Source organism: Ambystoma mexicanum, chromosome 6q (genome assembly GCF_040938575.1).
Source record: "Ambystoma mexicanum isolate Mex_15411 chromosome 6q, UKY_AmexF1_1, whole genome shotgun sequence".
NCBI classification, from domain to species: Eukaryota; Metazoa; Chordata; class Amphibia; order Caudata; family Ambystomatidae; genus Ambystoma; species Ambystoma mexicanum.
Genome location: NC_090937.1, coordinates 166,673,869 through 166,695,453, shown reverse-complemented (window position 1 = coordinate 166,695,453; position 21,585 = coordinate 166,673,869).

The following is a 21,585-nucleotide window of genomic DNA, read 5'->3' as shown; positions in this document are numbered from 1 at the left end:
CACCTTTAAGCCCTACTACTTCTCCACTCCCAGAGCAAAGGTGGGGTTTATGATCTCACACCTCATGGGTAATGCCTTGACCTGGGCAACTCCCCTATTTAATTCGGGTGATGCCCTCCTGGATAATTATAATGGCTTTGTGGATGCGCTAAAGGCCATGTTTGATCGCCCAGAGCAGGTTTAAAGTGCTCAAGAACGTTTACTTGAATTTCAATAAGATCCCAGGATATGCTTACCTATATGACCCGCTTTAAACAACTCGTCAAGGAAGCAGACTGGTCTCCAGAGGCCAGATTCACCCTCTTTTGAAGAGGTATGAATGAAAAGATAAAGGACGAGCTAGCCAGGGTAGCTTGCCTGACTTCCTTCCAGGCTCTCATGGATCTTTCTTTGGAAATCGACTTTCGTATCCAGGATAGAAAGGCGGAGAAGAAGAAATTTAAGTCAACCTTCCAAAAGGCCACTACAGACCATCCATCTAGACCTGAGCCCTCAGCTTCTCCGACCACAGACCCAGAACCCATGCAACTTGGAGCCTTCCACGGACCCATAACCCCACAAGAAAGGATGCAACGGATTCACACTGGTCTGTGCATGTATTGTGCCTCTGATAATCATCTCATGAGAGAGTGTCCTATTGCTCCTCCACGGCGTTCGGGAAACGCCAGCTCCCGATCCTAGATGGAGCACAGTTTCGGGAGAAAGATGTCTACTCCACATCTATTCCATCTTTGAATTCTCCTGGGCAAAACAACCTTGTGATTCTGCAGGCCTTTCTATCGCCTTGCAAGAAAGAATCTTACCCCATTTTGGCATTAGTGGATTGTGGGGCCAGGGGATATTCATACATCATGATTGGGTCACTACTCATAATATTCCATATGAAACTCGAGAGATCATGCAACCTGAAGAGGCTATTGATGGGAGACCCCTCTCTTCAGGACCCATAACTCTTCAAACTAAAGAGACCCTGCTTTCTATAAACCACCATCAAGAGAGAGCCAATGGTTCTAGACATGCCCTGGTTACAGAAGCATAACCCCTACATCAACTAGGCAGCAGGATCCTTGTTTCTTGGTTCTGAACATTGTATGTCCCACTGTTTATCCCTAGACTCCTTGTCAAGATCCTCTGAAGACTCAAGCAAACCAGCAAGGTCCACTCACTGTCTCTAATATCGTGCAGATTCCCAGGGCCTATCAGGCTTATACAGATGTATTTTCGACCGCCATAGTTCAAGCTCTTCCCCCTCGCAGACCTGAGGACTGCGCATCGATATTGATCCCTCAGCGGTGATTCCTTTTGGGAGGATGATTATAGTATCAGAACTTGAGAAAAGAGCCCTCAGAGAATACCTGGATACTAACTTGGAAAATGGTACCATACGACCATCCAAGTCCCCGGCAGGAGCTTTGTTGTTTTTCGTTCCCAAGAAAGATACCAAGGAGCTTAGGCCCTGTCTAGATTGCTGTGGCCTTAATCAATGCACCATCAAGGACCGCTACCCGTTGCCGCTCAACTCGGATATCTTGGAAGCGGTAAGAGGAGCAGTAGTGTTCACAAAATTAGATCTCAGGGGTGCCTACCATTTTATCCGTATAAAGGAAGGTGATGAATGGAAAATAGCCTTTAGAACACCCTTTGGTCATTTTGAATACTTGGTTATGCCCTTCGGACTTGCCAATGCCCCAGCGGTCTTCCAACGTTTTATGGACTGGGTGTTCTCTGATATGCTGTTCCTCTTCGTCATTGTATATCTGGACGACATACTGATATACTTTAAGGACCATCTGAAGCATGAAGTGCATTTAAAGGCAGTCTTACAACGTCTACGTGAACATAAGCTCCTGGCTAAACCCGAGAAGTGCCTTTTCCATCTATCTACTGTTCACTATCTTGGATTCATCCTTAGCCCAAAAGGAATTGGAATGGACCCCTCGAAAGTAGATTCTATTCTATCCTGGCCTGTCCCAACTACCGTAAAAAAAATTCAATCCTTCCTGGGGCTTGCTAACTTCTACCGGAAATGTATACCCTCTTTTTTGGAGATTGTACATCCAATTGTTACATTGTTGAAAAAGGATACCCCCTTTCACTGGACAGCAGACCAAGATAAGGCGTTTTAACGGTTAAAGTCGGAGTTCACACAAGCCCCCATTTTATCCCAACCTGACATTGATCAACCCTTTCTTGTGGAAACTGATGCCTCCAACTACGCCATCGGGGCAGTCCTGAAACAGGAGTTGGATGACAAGTTAGAGCACCCCATCACCTATCTTTCTTGCACCTTGACTCCTAGTGAAACCCATTATTCCGTTCTAGAAAAGGAATTGCTAGCCATCCGTCAAGCCTTCACTGATTGGCGTCATCTACCCCTGGGAGCAAAACACCCTTTTCAGGTCCGCACGGACCATCGGAATCTTCAAGTCCTGCAATCCCTAGAATGTAGAAACAGTCGTCAAGCCCGTTGGGCCTTCTTTTTTGCTCAATATCAATTTCAAATCGATCGTTTTCCTGGAACACACAACATAATAGCTGATGCCTTATCCCGACGTCCTGACTACGAAATCCTTGAAGATCAATCCTTCCCAAAGAAAGATGTTTCCCCACACAATATTTGTTGCCCAAGCAATCAACCTCCTGGAGGATATTCGGATTCAAACTCAGTCCTCTGAGACCTGGAGGGAGTTTAATGGAAACAATTGATGGAATCTCAAAATGAAGGACGGATATTTGTTCAAGGACAATCGCTTGGTCATTCTCACTCCGAGACTGCGACAAAAGATCAAAAGCCTATGTCATGGTACCCTTTATTCATGATACCGTGGCATCACCAACACCCTGTGTCTAATACAAAGATAGTTTTGGTGGCCGAAGATGAAGGATAATGTCCAGATTTATATCCAAACATGTGCAGTCTGCAATCAAAACAAACATGATAACAAGAAACCGGCAGGTCTCCTACTCCAACCAGCGATACCAACAAGACCTTGGGAATTCATCGCCACAGATTTTATCGTGGAACTAGCACCTTCCAGGGGCTACACAACTCTCATGGTTACCATTGATTTGTTCACTCACAAGGCTCATTTTACACCCTTATATAAACTGCCATCCTCATCTGAACTTGCCAGAATCTTCCTGGAACAAATATTCTGGCTCCACGGGCTACCCTCCAAGATCATTTCTGACAGAGGACCCCAGTACATATCCCAGTTTTGGAAACAATTATGTTGTATACTCGGAATCCAACGTGCCTTATCCTCAGGTTATCACCCACAGACCAATGGAGCTACTGAACGCGTAAACCAAACTCTGGAACAGTATCTTTGCTGTTTCGTCACCAAGGTCCAGGACGATTGGTCACTCTTAATACCTGTGGCTGAATTCACCTACAACAATTCGGATCACTCGGCTATCAAAACCAGCCCTTTCTTCTGTAGTCAAGGATTCCACCCTTCGGTTCTACCATCCATTCTCCCACAATCTACCCCAGTTCCTACGGTTGATTCCTGGATTGAAACCCTTATCAACATACACAAAGAAGCAAAGGAACACCTAGAAAAGGCCCGAAGAGACGTTAAACATTATGCAGCCTCCTGAAGAAGACCAGGGCCTTCCTACTCAATAGGTGATTGAAACTTCTTCCCCGACACCTATGACCAAATAAATTGGCTCGCAGGTATTACGGCCCTTTTTCCATAAAGGAAGTCATTAACCCAGTGGCCTTTCGACTCCGACTACCAGAATCTTGGAAAAGGATCCACCCAGTCTTTCACACTTCTCTGTTGAAACCGTACGTCCAGTCCTCTCGAACTGCTCCAAGACCTACCCCTGTGATTGTCAATGATCAGCTAGAATATGAGGTTTCCAGAATATGTGACTCTAGGTACAGACATGGTCAGGTACAGTATCTGGTCGAGTGGAAAGGGTACCCTCCCAGTGAACGCACCTGGGAACCTGTCTCAAACATGAATGCCCCCAGGCAACTTCGAAGATACCACCTTATACATCCGGGCAAACCCGGAAGAGCTGGGTTTCAGAGGAGGCATGCTGTCATGAACTGCCGTTTGTGTCCCTTCTGGACTTCGTGGTCCCTGACCCATAGGGGACTGAATTCAGTAGTGCTCCCAACATGGCCGGTGAACGCAGAACGCTGTTTGCCAGTCTCTGCGTTAAACGCTTTACGTTCTACAAATCCGACATGCCCCCGCGGCTCTGCGCGTCTCAATGCTACGGCTTGCAGTAGTCGGGCGTGTGTTGCTGGAGCTCGTTCAGTGCTTACTTTTGATTCCTGGTTACCAGTTCCCTGAATTCCTCTTCTTCCTTCGTCCCCCTTGTCCTTACCTCTGCATATCCTGAATTTCTATCGCATTCGGGTCTCCGAGTGAGACTCTCGTTATTTCCTGGTCCCCGTCCTGGACATCTGAACGTATCCTGGAGTTGGGTTGCGAACCACACACTGGAATCCGAGGACCTACACACAGGGTTATATAAATCCCGAACTGTGGGAAAGAAGACATCTCCGAAGATCACGAGTAAACAATACAGACAGGGGAGAGACTTGTGACACCAAGTGGCATTATATGAAGCTGAGATAGGGCTGAAAAAAGAACTAACATTAAACCGCTTATTGTGTGACACCTAGATTGGGGAGAAAGGGAACTCCCTGTGTTGAGGGTGGCCTCTCAATTAACCCTTACAGTGGAAATGTCTTCCTTTTCTCCATTGTTGCTTTTATTCATGTAATAGCAGCCTCACAACGAAAGACATGTTATTGTTACCGGGTCAACAGAGCTTGTATCCTTCCCCTTCAGTTCCAAGCCTTAATGCAGGCCTGGGAACTTCAAAGGCATTTAGTGATAAAACTTCATAGCAATTTTGAAAGGCCGCTTTCAATCAACAGGAAACAACAGTAGGTGTTGAGGCGAGGGAATGCACAGACACCAGAACATCCCATAGTTGTAACTCTTCAGGTAATATTCTGACTGGTTGGTGAACACATGCCTTTGTTCTCCATTTCAAATCAAGGCTTCTACGTATTCATATTCAACATAAGATTGTGTTGAATAAAGCTTTTCCTATAGTGTGCACAACTACAATAAATCAAGGAAGGCAGTGGGACTGTGTAAGCAGCAGCACACCCATGTCCTGTGTTATAATAGCCTTGCTCTAGACATACTCATTTGTCTCCATTTATATAAACCTCTGAGGTATTCTAAAATTGGTGGGTTTGCAAAATGATAAATGCTGTTGCTCAATACCTATTCCGAAGTCCGTTTGTGGCGATGCTGTCTAGGGCACTGTACTGAAATTATTATAAATGTGGCATTTAAAATATCGTTTTAAAAATGCAATGTTCCAGAAGGTGCAAAGGTAGTTCATCTCCAACCCATTTTGAAATTGTTTTGAGAATATCTCTTGGGGTACAAATGTGAACTCATCTAAGACTTACTAAGCGATAGATGTTGCCTAGCTTGACCAGTCGAGAGGATGGGTACTTTCTAAATGAGAACACAGAGACCATGCAACAAAAAGGACGACATAAACCGCGTTCACCGAACATCATTACATACAAAAATAAATCTGCACTAGAACGCTGTGAGTTCTGAAATACAAGAGTCGTCACATTTACTATTTTCAAAATGTATGCTAGTTGCAACGCAATGCGTTTTCAAATATATTGTGCAAAACCGTTTCGTCTTATCTAATTGTTGTTAAGCTATTCCCATGAAAAAAACAAGTTAAATCAATAACTGCTATGCTTCATTAAAGGAAACATGTTTAAAAAGAGAACAGTTTCCCATAGTTTTCAATCTTTTGCAAACATTATAAAAAGTGCTTCTTCTGTTTGGTTGCTGAAAATTAATGCATTTATATAATTTGCAAAACATTTCAAGAGGCAAAACAATGCTGAATAAAGCAATGGCACGGATGGATTTGTTGCATAAAGGGCTGTTTTTGTCAGTTTATATTTTTGCTGATCTGAATGCATTATTATGATTATTGTTATTCGGGTGTTTATTGAGTGAGGACCTAGTTAAGGAAGCAATGACGCACTTTGTAATCATAAAGTGAAGAACACAGTATGGGGAGCAGAGAAAAAGGGATCTGTGAGCTAGCCACAGAGGAGGACGGGCAAATAGCAGCAATGGGTCTACGAGAAACTAGGGGAGGAAACAATTGGGAGCAGATCACCACTCTCAGGTAGAGTGGGGGGAATTTGGGCAAACATGTATATCCGAGAGTAGTGATGGATAAAAGCTAATGCATAAAGGGAGAAACAGAGATGCACTACCATGTTTCCTTTCCAAGTACCTTTGTTGCTGTGATGGTCCAATTCTCTTCATAGGTACCTGATTTAGTCAATGTATACCATGCATTCTCTAAATCAAAAATCTTCCAACGTCATGTACAGACGCATCCCTGGCAGCACGCATGCCACAAACAAATGGCAGATTGACCTGAATCTTAGGAGCGCCAAGCCTCCAACTAACACTCGGGATGTAATATTTTGGACTGGTATCTCCCACACCAAATTGGGGAATGCAATGACCCCTACACCATAGTCTGAGCCAGCACTGCACTGGCCACTAAGGGCCCGATTCATGGAATTATCTACGTGGAAAAGTGGGACTTTGCACGCCAAATCGTGCATGAAATGTAATTTGTCGATTTATGGAGTGGACTGTGTGGGACTTTTTTGTACTCTACGTGAATTTCACGCAAGCCCGGCACATCACTGCGTGAGGCCGAAGGCCTTGCACGATACACCACGCAGAACATGGGCATGGCTTGCGCAGAGGTCAGGGTAGGTGGCAGAACATGGAAAATGAGGAAGAACAAGGGAAAATGTGGGCATTTTGAGGGACAGCCCGCAGGCAGTCCATCGCACACCTACTATTGGCAGAATGATAGGTATTCATGGATCCGACCGTGCAACCTCTCGGCAAGGAAATGACCACGCAAAACACTCATACTATCCACCACCCAAAGACTGGCATACAGGCACTTATGTAAAGGATTCACTGTGCAGAGGTAAGATCAGGTGTCGGATTTAGGGGTGCGTGTATGCAACTGGGGTTTCCAATCTAATTTAGGGGTGCGATTATGCAGTGTAGCAGGGTGCAGGAATGGTTTGCGGGGTTTGCACACAGATTTTCCAAGCATTACCCTAGTTAAAGTATTTTGCACGCAGAGACATCTCTAAGGGAGGGCTGAGCGGGCTGTAGTCACATGTCTTTGCCTGTAGCCCCGGACAGAAGCTCAGAGGCTACAGCCAAAATGCTAGCTGGCCCCAAATCCCTACAGTCCCAAGATTAGAGTTCCCCTGAATATTTTCCAAACTTAGCAATACTCCTGATTCATACGCATGTTGTCGGGTGCCAGTAACAGTTACGGGGGACACTGTGCAGAGTGCCTGAGATGGAGGCCTGCTTGTTGAGGACTCCACACACTGTTTAAAGGGTGCTTGCATTCATACTCGGGGAAACATGCAAAGTTAGCTGTTTCTGGCTGTTGTTGCTTTGTGTGAGGGCATGTCAGGGTCGTTCCAACCGCGACTTGCATATACGGTTACTTTGTGCAAACAATTGCATGAATACCTGGAGCACACAGAAAAACATCTGCGCGCAGGCTCGCGCAGAGTTGTTCTTGGCGCGCAGGCTTTGCAGGATCTCTACTCACTTTTCCATTAATCAGGCCCTAAATGTTCTACTCACTTCACAACCTACCTCAGCACAATCCAGCTGCTGCAATAGCACCCCTCTGACCCAACGTCCTTACTAGAAAGACAAATAGACAATACTCTTCTAAGGTAACCTTCAACCAGATAGATTCCTGTCTATCGGATATATGCACTTTCAGATAAGGATAGAGTGCTGCAAAGTTATATTCAAAACAGCTCTGGGCCATACAAAAACATCTTTGTCATTGACAAGAAAGAAGGATTACTTTGACCGCGAACAAGAATAATCGGAAACAACCTCAAATGCGAGAGCAGAAAAACTGTCTTTTATTTTTGATGAAATGGTAACGTTTAAACAACTGTGAATGAGCACAGATGAGAAACGTGTAACTGAACTAACATGCATTGTCAGGAATCACTGTGGTCCTGTATGTTCAAATGAACCTACAATCAGTCGAAAGTTCAATGTCTTCAGAATTTGCCTATTTGTCAATTGGCTTTTAAAAGTACTGGCAATTCCATTTACTGGCACTTTTAATGTACTGGAAATTTACACATAGGCGGAAGCACGGCTGCCGGTAATACCAACAACGGAATGCCGGATGTCTTAGACCCTGAAACTGGTATTACCGGTGCACTGGTGATAACGACAAAGTATGAGTACAGATTTGCGGGTAATGCCATCAATAATTAGCCGGTATTGCTGGCAAATCTCTGGCAGAGATACCAAACCTTCAGAACATTCGGTAAATGAACACAGGTGATGTCAAAGATCCACATGCGCACCCAATCCACCCAGGTGCAACCAGTACTCACAGGAAGAGTACTAAAGGGCCACCCTGCCCCAAAAATACCCAACAACACAACCATGATGCCACTCATTGCTGCTAATATGGAACTGGAGGTGCTCCATCCTTATTTACAGCTGCTGGGCCTGGAGCCAGCAGTTTTGACAGGAGGCCAGGGAGAGAAGGGGGAGGAGGAGGATGCAGATGGGGATGCAGATGGCGACATAGAGGAGGGGGCATGCAGTGATCCTATGCACTAGGGCCACATTAAACACCTTCACAGACACAAACGTCCTCACTCTGTACCCTCTTGACAGGGAGACCATCAGAGAACTCCTCACCCCCATCCAGGATGACAAATACGAGCAAGATCGGCATGAGGAAAGCCATACAACAACTGGTAAAGCTGGGGTCGGTCCTGCAGTTCCTGGCCTCTGTATATCATGCACAATCACAGTAAACACTTGTTTGAAGAAATGGACTGTCCAGTCATTGCCTCAAATGAAAATAATATATTTAACAGTAACAGAAATGCACCCATATTCTGTACCTTCCCCACCAAACGCCCCCTGTCTCATTTCCCCCTCCAACCCTATCCCAAACAACACCTCCACCCCCTCCCCAATCACACCACTCTGCCTTCTCCCCAAACACCCCCTGCAATCCCTACCCAAAAACTCTATTCACCCCTCCCCAATAATCCCCTCTTCACACTCCCCACATACCTCTCTCCACATAACCTCTCAAACCTCTCTGCAAACACCCCCTCTGCCCCCTCACTAAACACCTCCATCCACTCCCTCCCCAAACACCCCCATTAATCCCATCTCCAAACACACCCAGTCAGTGTCATTGTCACTTGCAGGCCGTCTTGGCCAGGGGTATCTCGCTAGACTCGATAGTCTCTGTAACTGACACATTGTGCTGGCTTGCTGGGATCCCTCAGTGGTGATCATGGATGTGTGTGGGTCTGACCCCTTGGGCTGTATGTTGTCCAGGCAAAGTTGAATGGAATGTCTCATAACCTCTACTGTGGAGGAGGTGCTCTCATTTCCCTCCCTTGCTCTTTGTCCAGGGGTGGGAAGAGCTGCAGTTGCAAGGCCTCCGGACATGGCACTCTTGCGGCTGTAGGCCTGCATACACTCCCTCATCAGTCTCATCTCCTGTAGCTTTTCCAGTGCTATGCCAGTGAGTTCTCCTTTCTGGGCCTCTAATGCATGCAGGTGTACATTGATTTTAAGGGGCTGGTATGTGGTAATTGTGAGGGGCTATGGGTTGACGGGGGGGCTATAACAGGATGAGGGGTATGTTGTGTCATCCTTGTCATCCTTCTCCTCCTCCTCCTCCTCAGTGGCAACCCAGCCACAATGGCTTGGTGGCTGCTGTGCCCCTGGTTGAGAGAACGGCACTGAAGGGACAGTGGGGCCACTGACCACAGGCATGGTGGTTGCAGCATTGGGTGGTGATGGTGGTGGGGCTTATGGTGTCTGTTGGGAAGAGACAAGCATTCCATTAGTATTCTGAGTATCATGACTGCAGCCTTGTATTTCATTCATGCCACATTGTGTGTATACTGCTCTGGTCTGTTGGCTCTGATGTGGGCCTTTGCATGTGGGTGGTGGGAGTGCGCATTGCATGTTGTTCTGCCAAGGTGCCCTGTTGTGTCTGCAGCTGGTCTTCGATTCATGGCCTGTCCTCCCTTGGCACGCATGTGTGGGACTATATATTGGCAATAGTGCTTGTTCATGGCTAATTCTCCCCCTCCCCTTGCATGTGGCATTGACCAGCCTATGTGTTGTGTCTGACATGTGTTGGACTGGGGATGTCTATTTGGATGCAGTAATAGCATTTACATGGGAGTTTTTGTACTTATCAGCATCATCTCAGCTACCGGCCCCTCCCTCTGCCATCCCAATACCCTTGTTGCCCTCCAAGTGTAGGATAGAACTGCAGCTTTCCTCCTAGGGCATGAGGGTGAGGGGTGATTTGCACACCCTCAGATGCAGATCCCAGCGTTTTTGGTAGTACCTGGTTGTGTGGGGGACAGTCCCCACAGAGGTCACACTGCCCGCAACCTTCTACCGTAAGGCAGTCTTCTGTATTTGGCTGGTACTGCTGTGTCCAGCCCCAAACAGCTCATTGGTGTGCTGGAAAACTGTCTCCACCAAGGATTTCAGTTCTGCCTCAGAGAACTGGGGTTTTCTGATGAGGATGTCTTTGACATGTGCATATCTTTTCCTGTGACTTGTTGAGAATGGATTGTGTTTTAACCACCGGAGAACTTCCCGTTAGGTCTGTGATGCTATTTCTGTTGCAACAGATTCTGGCGCCGGTATTTCAGTGTCAGTAATTCCAGTTCTGTTAACTCTGGTGGCGGTAATTCTGTCAGCTTGGGTGCCTGTATCAGTGTTACCGACACATATATGCCGGTAATACTGGCATATTTTCAGTAATACCCTTACCAGCAGGGGATGTGCGCATGCCCGCAGACTCGTAACACGCTGTATTCCTGCGATTGCCCGCCAGTAACGTTAATACTGGCATGCCAGTATTACTACGTTTTTACTGGCGTACTCGCAATGAGACCCAATCTCTGCAGTTTGAAGCAACCAGATCCGGTTGGTTATGAAAGGAATTAGCCTCTGGCACTTCTTAGCAGTCACTGTAACCTCTTAGTGAGCAACAGGGACGCCCCAGATGGCTGTAGTCTGAGAGCTTGTTTAAAGAAAAGGAGATTGGGTGATTTTCTGAAAGTACTATTTCACCATAGACAAGGCTTTAGCAGAAAATACTTTTATTTGATAGAGTTAGAAAGAGACAGGGAGAATGAGAAAGAGAGTATGATTGAGAGAGAGAGCAATAAAAAGAGAGTTGAACCAGTGAGAAAAAGAGAAGGAAGAGAGATTTTTTTCAGACCATAACTGTTATTTTTGAATTTTTTAACGAGAGCAATAATGTATTATTTAAAATTAACCTAGTACCTTTATTTCACAGCTAACCAAGGTAGCCTATGAGCTTGGGGCATTTGTTTGCAACAAATTGTACTTTCTCAGACAGGTGATCTCAAACAAACTAGCTTTGTATTTTACTCCTTACCCTTGAATGAACACACAGTCAAAACACATCGGAGATTATCTGTGACAGAATGCCAGCTGGCGATGGTAAGAAAGCCCTAAATGCTCTGATTTGTATTAATATAAAACAATGCAAGTAATTATGTTTCTGAAAGGGGAATCTGCTAATCAGTCCATGCAAAAGCATACAGTATCAATGTGCCGTAGCTGTGCCAGTCTCCTGACATCTACAGCTCCCTGCTCTCCAGTGACACATAACAGGTGTAAAGGTAACATGAAAACCCTGCTAGCTACTGGACACACAGTCCCTGCAGTCAGAGGTAGCAGTCTAACCTCTGTATGTACTAATGTTTGCCTTATCAGTTGTAAGAAATCCTGTGAATCCCTCACTAAAACCCTGCCTAATGTCTCCTCGCAGGTGGCCAGGCAAAGGGAGATACTATCTGATCTTGACCTTGGGGGTGGTGTGCTGCGGTAGGATCACCTGGCAGAAGACAAGGCCCATGGCGGTGAGGAGATTATGTGTGAAAAGACACAATATTTGTCCTTTAAAATGGAGAACCTTTTAAAGTTACCAGAACAAGTAATGGTATATTGTTAATATGATGTATCTGAACCACGTATAAGATCTGTGGCTCTGAATGCAAATGCCTTTAAACCTTAACAGAACTTAATAACAGAAAGACCATTCAAGGTATTGGAGGATAAATGCCTTCCCGACTCCCTAGAGCACAATGAAAGGGAAATCAGAAACATTGCCTTAAATAGACCATCTTCCTCTGTAACAACACATTATAGTGGTTCATCATTTAATGACTATAAGGGAAATGAATCTACCCTTAAAACCCAAATGTTATTTAAAAGAACTGACTTTTTTTTGTTTGGGACTACAAGTCCCATAATCCCATAAGTACTGGGATGAGGAAGAGGGCTGAAGATGTATGCTGTGGTAGTAGTCAGGCAATTAAGCAGAACAGCCCACATCTGAAGGAACCTGAGAGACAAAAAAGGACCCTCAGGTGCAGGCAATGAGAAGATGAGAAAGCAGAAGGATCTGGAACTGTGGCTGGAGTCTGTGCAGTAGTAGCAAAAGCAGAATGCAGAAGACACAGTGCTCTCAATACAGGCAGAAGTGGGGTGAACAAAAGGGACACTGGAACTCTGATACAGCAAATTGCACTTGCTTGTTCTATGAGGTTCCTGTTCCCCGAAACTGTGAGTTGCAGGGCTGCCTTTCCCCATGTGAGTCTAGTTGTGGAGATTGTCATGCCAGAAGTATGCCTGAGACTGAGGCGATGAGCTGTTGGAAAGCCATGGGTCTCAGGAGCGAGAGATGTGCCTTTATCAAGTTGCCAGACCAGAGACATCTTCTAGGAGGAAGGGTGTGGGTCCCTGTGAAGCCAGAAGCCGTAAAATCTGTGCCAGGAGCAGTGGAAGTTGTGCAACCTACCGGAACATGGATCACCAAAGCCGGTGACTCAGACATGGTGACATTCTGATTGCTTGCGCGAGCACTGCTGGCAAAAGTATGCAGCTTAACATTCACTCACATATAAGCAGAACCAAGCTGAAGTCATTTGTTGAACTTTTAGTAATGGGACAATGGAAAAGTAGCACTCACCTGCGTTTTGTAATTCTTATTTCACTCGCGTGAAGAGCAAACACTGCAGAAAGCCATTAGTAAACACTTTAAACTTGGTAAACCTTATGAATAAGTGGCTGTGTGTGTCTAATTTTGCTTTTCAAAGGAACAGTACATCTTATTTCACATGAACAACAATTGCTCTTAAAAGAAATTAAGTGTTCACATATTATATCTACTGTGGAGAGGCAGCAAGCACTGAAAGCAGCCTTTCCTGAAGCCAGAACCCATCTAACCATGAATATGAGTCCAATAGAAGTTTAACCTTGCCTTAGATACATATGTGCAAGCATTACCTAAAGCCAAGAAAGTTGCACCAAGGCTTCTGGGTAATTATTGTGGTTAACAATAGGCAGAGAGATGAAGGCAATGTGTGCTGCTCATACATGTTATTTAAAGTTAACACAACCTATTTTGGCAAAGACTGTCAGAGAAAGAGAGCAGTGGGTCCTAAAGGTGAACCGAGGTTGTTGTTGTGGCAGACAGACAAGTTTGCCCCTTTTGTAGAGAGATATTCAGAGGAAGAGTGACTTGCCTATTTGAATGTGTTGAAGTGCCTTGAATTAAATCCTGTCAGAACCAAAACCTATTCTGAAGCACAAAGTACTGAAGCTGTGATTGTAACACAAGTACTAGAGCTGTGGTAATATATCTGATTGTCAGTAAATACAAGACTCTATTAGCATAAGTGGAATGGAATACTATGAGCCAAAGGAGAATGTCCTCAGGGTAAACTGCGGTAGAAGTGAAGTTGTTGAATTAGAAGCAGCAGCACTGAGAAGTCATCCTGACAAAGATATCTATTGAAAATCCTAATATTGAATAAAGAGATAGTATAGCTGTTGACCAAGTACTGTGTTTCACTAACATTTACAGAAACTGTATTTCCTTTCAGTTGTGATCATTCTTCTTCAACACCAGGAAGTTGTGGAAAAGCATTGTGGCAACGACTAATATTGATGCTTTTGCAGGGAAGTGGAAAGTCTTATCACCAAGAGAAGCTTTGTTGTTGTTGGAACTTTGATTTAACACAACTTTGCTGTGACATTGAAACATCAAGAACTGAACGGAGACTGCTTCATCTACCAGGATTCCCTTGGTTCTTTTTGCTGAACATTGGAGCTGAAGTTTCTTTGAATCCTGCACAAGGGAGTTCACCCAGGTTACAAAAGGTTATCAGGGAACTGCATAAATACATGTCAATGTTATTTGAAATGCCATATATTTTCTTTGTGTTTGCTGTTTAAGTGTGAGGGCAAGACAGCCTTTGTTAGAGTGTTTCCTTATTTTTGTTAGGCAGGGAAATTCTCGTTGGAGTAGGTAGGGAAAGGGAGGCATTTAAGGAATTTAATAAAATGGCAAGTGGTGAACAAACATATAAATGTGTCCACCTTGATTTGCTGACACCTCAGCACACAAATGTTAAGGCCATCCCAATTCATTATCATGGAGGTGTCAACACTATAATCCCAGGTCAGTGATGTCACGGCAATGGCAAGCTTGGCTGTTTATGCTGCTCAAGTGAGACAATATCAAGGATGCTGCCTTCTTTTAATTCCATTGGATGAAAGGTAACAGCTCCCCTCAGGGCAAGGGACCTCTTACCAGGAGATATCCTGGACACCTTGCTTCAAAAAGCACTAACATAACAAAAGCCATCCTAACACCAGGGTGCACTAGATAGGACCCTTGCAGTCAGCCGGCTTGGGAATGAGGTGGGGTTAGAGCAGCCAGAGAGGGACAGTAGGCCTGAGAAGGGGATTCACCATCTTGGTTTTCTTGTAGGGCTCTCTTAATTCCTTATGGAACTCTTGGAATGATGTATGGGGGCATTGGTCACTTATTTCCTGAACAGGGATTGGACCCTTTACAGGAGGCTCACATTTGGCTAATCCCCTGAGATATTTTGCATCTATAAAGGGGGAGACTCCCACACATTCCTTGATTCATGTTTGAACTTGCAAGAAGACAGAAATGACACTGGAATGCTATTGGGAGTACAGGCCATTCCCAAGTCCCCCAAGAGTGATGTAACAATAGAAGTTATCCAAGGCAAATTACAGATCTGTCCCCAAACCATCCTCTGGGGAGAATGGGTGTGAACTGTTGTGTACCAAGGCCTGCCAATCTGCCAGTTGCACTGGAACCTCACTCCTCACTGGAGGTGAAGGAATCCTTGCAGGTGCCATCCTAGATCCCAGGTTTGGGAATGCAGAGCAAGACTGTCTCCCCTTGTCCATAGAGCCCCTTGATTGGGACTCCAAACAACCAGAAAGACAAAGAGCAGCTCGACTCCTGGGTGCACAGCTCAGAAACAGCCCTTTGACCCAAAATAGGACCAGGAGTGCTGCTTTTGGCACTTCACGAATTCAAAGTGATTAGTTGACTCTTTGGAACTTTTGAGCACCACTTTGCACTGAAACATTATTTGCCAACTCAACTCAAACACCAGCTCACTGCTGCAGAAGCCTTTCACTCACTGTAGCTCAATGCATTGTATCAAACCAACAGAACCACTCCTCAACTCTAATTGAACACCGATTTGAACAGCTACAAGTGATCATCTCATTCGCCAAATCAACCTGTTGGTAATATCTTCTAAAACTGGCTTGACCACAGACCTGATCATGATGGAACTTTCTAACCACATCGCCTTTTATGCCATCTTGAAGCTGACTTGAAGCATATTCGGCAGTGCATCAGTGCAATTCGCCACATCTCGAACCCAGTTTAACTGCAAGGATAGCACAGAGAAACCCAGCTCAAAACCTTTATACCACATAATGTCAATAATAAGGTACTGTCAAGAGCTCCTGTCCCCCGGGTACACTTTTGGCACATTAGGGACTTAAAAGCACTTTTCTATCAGTCCTTTTCTTAAAAGCCATATCTTTTATGCAGGTACATGTGCCTGATAACCCCTGCTCAAGTACTCCAAGTGCTATTTTACATCATTTCTTCACATACAGTTTTTTTCTCCTCATGGGTATTATTCTGTTAGTGTTATTAGTTAGTTTATTGCATTTTTTATTTTTTTAATAAAGTATATATATTTGTATAGCACTTTCATTGGTCATTCTTTTATTTTTGGACTGTTGTACTACTGCTGTTTGGGTTGTTACTGTTAACACTTCACACCTTTCCAGAGAGTATAAACTCCACTCACCCCATGTTATCACAAAAGGCAAAGGAAGTATATCCATTTGGCTTTGTTTGTTTTTCCTGTATCCTGTATGATTGGGATCACTGCTGGTTTGGTAGTAGTAGGCGGTTTAGCCACTACCTATATCTGCAATCCTGTAGAGCAATAGTCATTTTGTTATAGCACAATCACTTGACAAGCATTTGATTTCGGTATCACTTTTTGGAAACAAAGAATTTCATGGGAAGCAGTGTTGGTGGTCAGGCAGCGACACATGGGGCATGCAGTCTGTGTGTGCATGCAACACACTGCCTAATTTAGGAAGTAATCACAATAGCTGTTCATTTGAACGCACAACAACCAAATGCCAGATTAGCTATGTACATTTCACAAGCACTTGATTTTGAAACTACCTTTGAGCAACGTTTATAGTTTTGCAAGGTATTTGAAAGTAAGTAGTCAGGCAGCCATGGTAATGGTATCATGTTGTTTGAGTGTGTGACAGAGCACACTGCTGAATGAGGAAGCATTGGGCTGGTAACAGAGAGAATCTTTGTTTTATCACGTCTGCGATTCAATCTTTTCTCCCACTTTCTCCTTCAAGCGGGATGGCACTCTACCTTGGTTTTGTTACAAACCTGCATCATAGATTATTATTGAGAGTCGTGCAAGGTTTGATGCTATGCATGTTAAGGCAGTGACCAGCAGATGGCCTGGCATGCCCCTATTAACAAAGTTTGCCTTAGTTCTGCTGTCAAAACGTTGGCAAACCCAGTGATTTTTTGTCCTTTATGTAATGATTTACGCAAACATTTTCCCTCTGACTTCTTGGAGGGCTCTGGTTACAGGCAATGGTGCCCAGCCTTTTTAATGTTATTACCAGTGAGAGATGTCACCAGTCCGTCGTTTAAATGTGCCTGTTTTCCAGATTTTGCCGTGAAAAGAAGAGCCAAGGTGGATGGATCACCCGTATGATACTTTGTTTATGGCTATCAAGACGTCTTTTTCTGTGATGAATCTTTGTGATTTGGATGTTTCCCGACTATGATTTTAAGGACGTGATTTTTAAGCTGATGTTTGTATCTGCTTCTATGCTTATGTGCATGATTATATGTATGTTTTATAGATATAACAGACAGAGACATCTTAATAGGAGGGCAAAAGGGGCACCAGCCGCAGGCCCCGACCATGGATGGGGGCCCCACAAGGCAGCCTAATGTAAAGAAGTCAGTTACCATTGTTCACAAAATTTAAATAGCACATGTCAAGATATTTTATAGCGTGCTGCTGAGTTTCTGAACCTATTTCCTGTCTGTTGTTGACAATACATTCTGCACTGCGGGACTGTCTCTGTATCCCTACAGCCCCCCCCCCCTTCCCCAGCACTTGTTCTGCACTTACCTTGCACTTGCCACCAGCTGGCCCTATTTATTTATTACTTTACGCCACTTACCTGTACTGCACTTCCCCCCCTCCCCCACCCCTGCACTTGCGCGATCTGAATGACACCTGGCCTAGTAGGATCGTTGTCTGTCTCCCCTTGTTCCTCCCCTCCGTGCCTCGTCGCGCATTGAAACACCTGTGTATAGGCGCGTTACAAATACCATATCATATCATATCACAGATCAATTCATCCAGTAATGCTTTCTGTGTTCAATGTCCTACACATAGTTTGTGAGTTCACTACGACACCACTCCTGTAGCTTTCTCACCTTTCTGTGTGAATTATATTGATCATATGCAATAGCCAAAGGTGAAATACATACTGATCAATGTGAGTGCTGAGCTGTTTCAGAAAATAGCTCAGTGTGTTAAGCACTCATTGCAGAGATCTGTGTTCATATGCAAGATTACAATACTAAATTCCAGCAGCGTCAACTCAGCCATTCCTATGTTTGAAGTTGATATTTCTGCATGCATGTGTACTTTGTTTTGTAGTGCAACAGGTGATTTTTATCTGCACCAGATAGTGGTTGCTATACAAAATGAATATGGCATCAGTACGGGGAAGGGCGAGAAATTGGTTTCTTCAGATGGAGGCTTGTAAAACGTGGGCAGCCACCTCCAATGAAGACTATAAAGTGTTAGTCTGAGTGGTGATTAGGTGTGCAAATTAAAGACTGTGGAACCAAAGCGATCCTGGCCAATTATCTTAATTCTCAGACATTACTGTATTCTCTTCCTTGAAAAGGTTGGCTTCTCACATGCTGTGGTATTGTTTAGCACATTCATTACCTGATGTGACTTTTTATGTAGGCCATTTCACTGGAAAGGGCCCAAGACAGAAGAGAGCGGATCAGATATTGCAGGCCTCTGGTGACCAGATTTTAAGGTCTGCTTATTTGGCACAAAACACCGGTTTGCTTTTTCGTACAACTGAAAGGTTTATGTGCATGTTTATAAATAACAATTTCACAAGCCTGTGTTTTGGGCCAATTTAAATCTTTAAAATACAAAAGAGAAACCCAAATGTAATCTTTTAGGATGTTGATACCTATACACTTCCCTTGATGAAGGAGACAATGAAGCTAGACTCAAACCCATTGTGCACAATATGCTTCCATAACATTTGTTTTTAAAATGTTCATGTTAGGTTATGTGATTTGTCTACTTTCCAAGTCAGATCTATACAATGGCATTTTTTTAAATTTCATGGTACATACTTGAAAAGCAAGTGGTAAAGTGCAGAAATTGCAGAGTGGGCACAAATCCCAGCTTCACCTATTAGCCAAAGTGTAATCCTGGGCATCTCGTTTAATGTTGCATTGCCTAATCTGTCAAAATTAGCAGTCGCTAAACCATTCACAATTGTTGCCCTTCAGAGTGATTTTGGTATCAGGGTATGGTCTTCAAAACAGCTACACTCATGGTTTCACTGGCTATAGTGTTGCTTCCTCTATAATAATAGTGAGCATTGATATATTACACACTACAGACACTTGTGTCCTTGCTCTCTAATGCCAACCCTACTTGAAAACCATGCCCCTCTTCTAATCTCAATCTGGCTGGATATGCTCACCTTCCTGATAGTTTCTAATCTTCATCCCCCTTCTATGCTTTGGTAGGTGTATCTTTCTCCCTGCTTCCAATTGGACTCCTGTATCCATGCTTGAGCATTTTTGCATTCTTTGAGGGAGCAAATCTGAGTCGTGTTATTTGTCCATTCTAGATTATGTGCACCTTTTAAATACAATCTGGGTTCTGATTTTATACTATGACTCGTGTACCTTAATCGTGGTTAATAATTATAAAGAGTGTCCTACATCGTTATCATTATCAACCATCATTATTAAACATCAACCATCTTTCTCCCTATTCCGTATTAAGGTTAAAGATTGGTTCCTTGAGCAGGACTCCAACCTGTCCGCTCCATAACTCTTATCAGAAGAATCTCTAGACTCATTCACTATTTAAGTGTCCATGCATGTTGTACATACGCTACTTCTGACCCTCTTTCTTGGTTGCCACTTTTATATGTGTATTATTTGCAAATAATTGTTTGTGATTTGTGTATTATGACTATATACAATGCCTGTACATTCATGCCTGTGTAACTTGTAAGATTAGCGCCCAGTTGCCTCAGGGCTCGGCTGCGCTTTACAAATAAATAAGATACAAATACAAATAGAAAATCCTGTACCTATGCTAGAATGCAAGTAGGCTTGTAGTGGACTTCTGATGTCATTGAAAGGCTAGTTATTTATCATTCTTGTTACAGTGACTGAAGGTGACTGAACCATTGGCTATTTTAATCGCTGCAAAGCAACATGTGAAGATATGTATTGTGATCACAATGTGGGGGGCACAAACAGATTTTCTGTATCCATTAATTCCTTTCGTTCGATTCAGAGGGGTCCCCATATGTGCCCCTGCCCGGGCCCCAAAAGTGCTTAAAATGCCCAAGAGAACGGATCTGAAATAATTTAATCTCAATGCCTGCGAGAGGATGAATTTGCACTAGGAAGTTTACTGAACAGAAAACTAAAAAATATCAAAGTCAGACATGATACATTTCTTAAGATCTTTACCTTGCTACAGTTTTAAGGGACACACATTGTTTGAATGTTAGTGGACGTGATCAGGCAAAGGTAAAATGTTCAATGCACCCAGGCTCAAGATCACTGATATGTTGCCGAGGAAGACAATGGTGATCACACCAGAACCAAAGACATGCTTGTATCACTAAAACATTTCATATGGAAGCTTGTCAGACTTTCACTGCTTGAAGCAGGATAGTCATCTAGTCGACTCCTCGTTAATTACCCTGTTTGGGCCTCATTACGAGTTCGGCGGTAGCCATGCTGGTATAAATCGCGTCCGAGTTCTCAGAATGAAGAATTACAGGGCCATTCCGAGTTCAAAAGGCCCGGTAATTCCTCCCTCTAAGGACCCGGACACGGTCCTTCCCCAGCTGGTCCATTGTTTGCTCCCTCTTCCCCTCGCGGGACCCGGTAAGCACTCCTGGTTTGACCAGGCGTTACTTACCGTGTCCCGCGAGGGGAACTTATAATGCGGCGGTACGGGGTTAACGGCGCCGGCACCTTTTACGGCGCCGTTAACCCCGTACCGCCAGGGTCGTAATGAGGCCCTTTGTGTCAAGGAGTTCCCCCCTTCTCACTTGGATCCGATGTTTGCCGGTGTCTTCGATCGCTGCCTTCTTGCGAACGCTCCCGGTCTTGAACAGTGCTGCTCGAGTCTCGTCTGGTTCCAGGTTGCGTTTAGTTCCGGGAGCGCGGAGTCCAGGAATCCGGGAGTCTGGGAAAAGCTAGTAATGCTCGGAATCAGGAAGGGGGAAAGGGTCAGGAGCGCGTAATAGCACTGGGACAAAGGAAACAATACCGCAAGCTACGAACACACGTCTGAGGCTACTCTGCAATAGCATTGAGACGCGCAGAGCCGAGGAAGGCGTGGTCTATAAATAGATCACGCTGCGTTCAGCGCATGGAGCGAGCAAGGTCTTCAGCTCTGGACGGCTATGTTGGAAGTAGTACGGAATGTAAGCCCCGTTGAGACAAGGACCAGGAGGTCCAAAAGGGGCGTGATCTAAAGTTCATGACACTTTGTCTCTGTCTTAATTCATCATCCACACAGTGTATGGTTGACTTACCCTCTTGTCCAAAAGGCTTGCCAGTCACAGAATTTTCGATTCTGGTGTTTGTTTCATGTGAGAAGTTAAATGCACTGCAGGGCAATAAAAGCATGCATGCTTTAAGAGTCTGCTTCAGCACACCTCGGGTTTATAAAGAGGCACA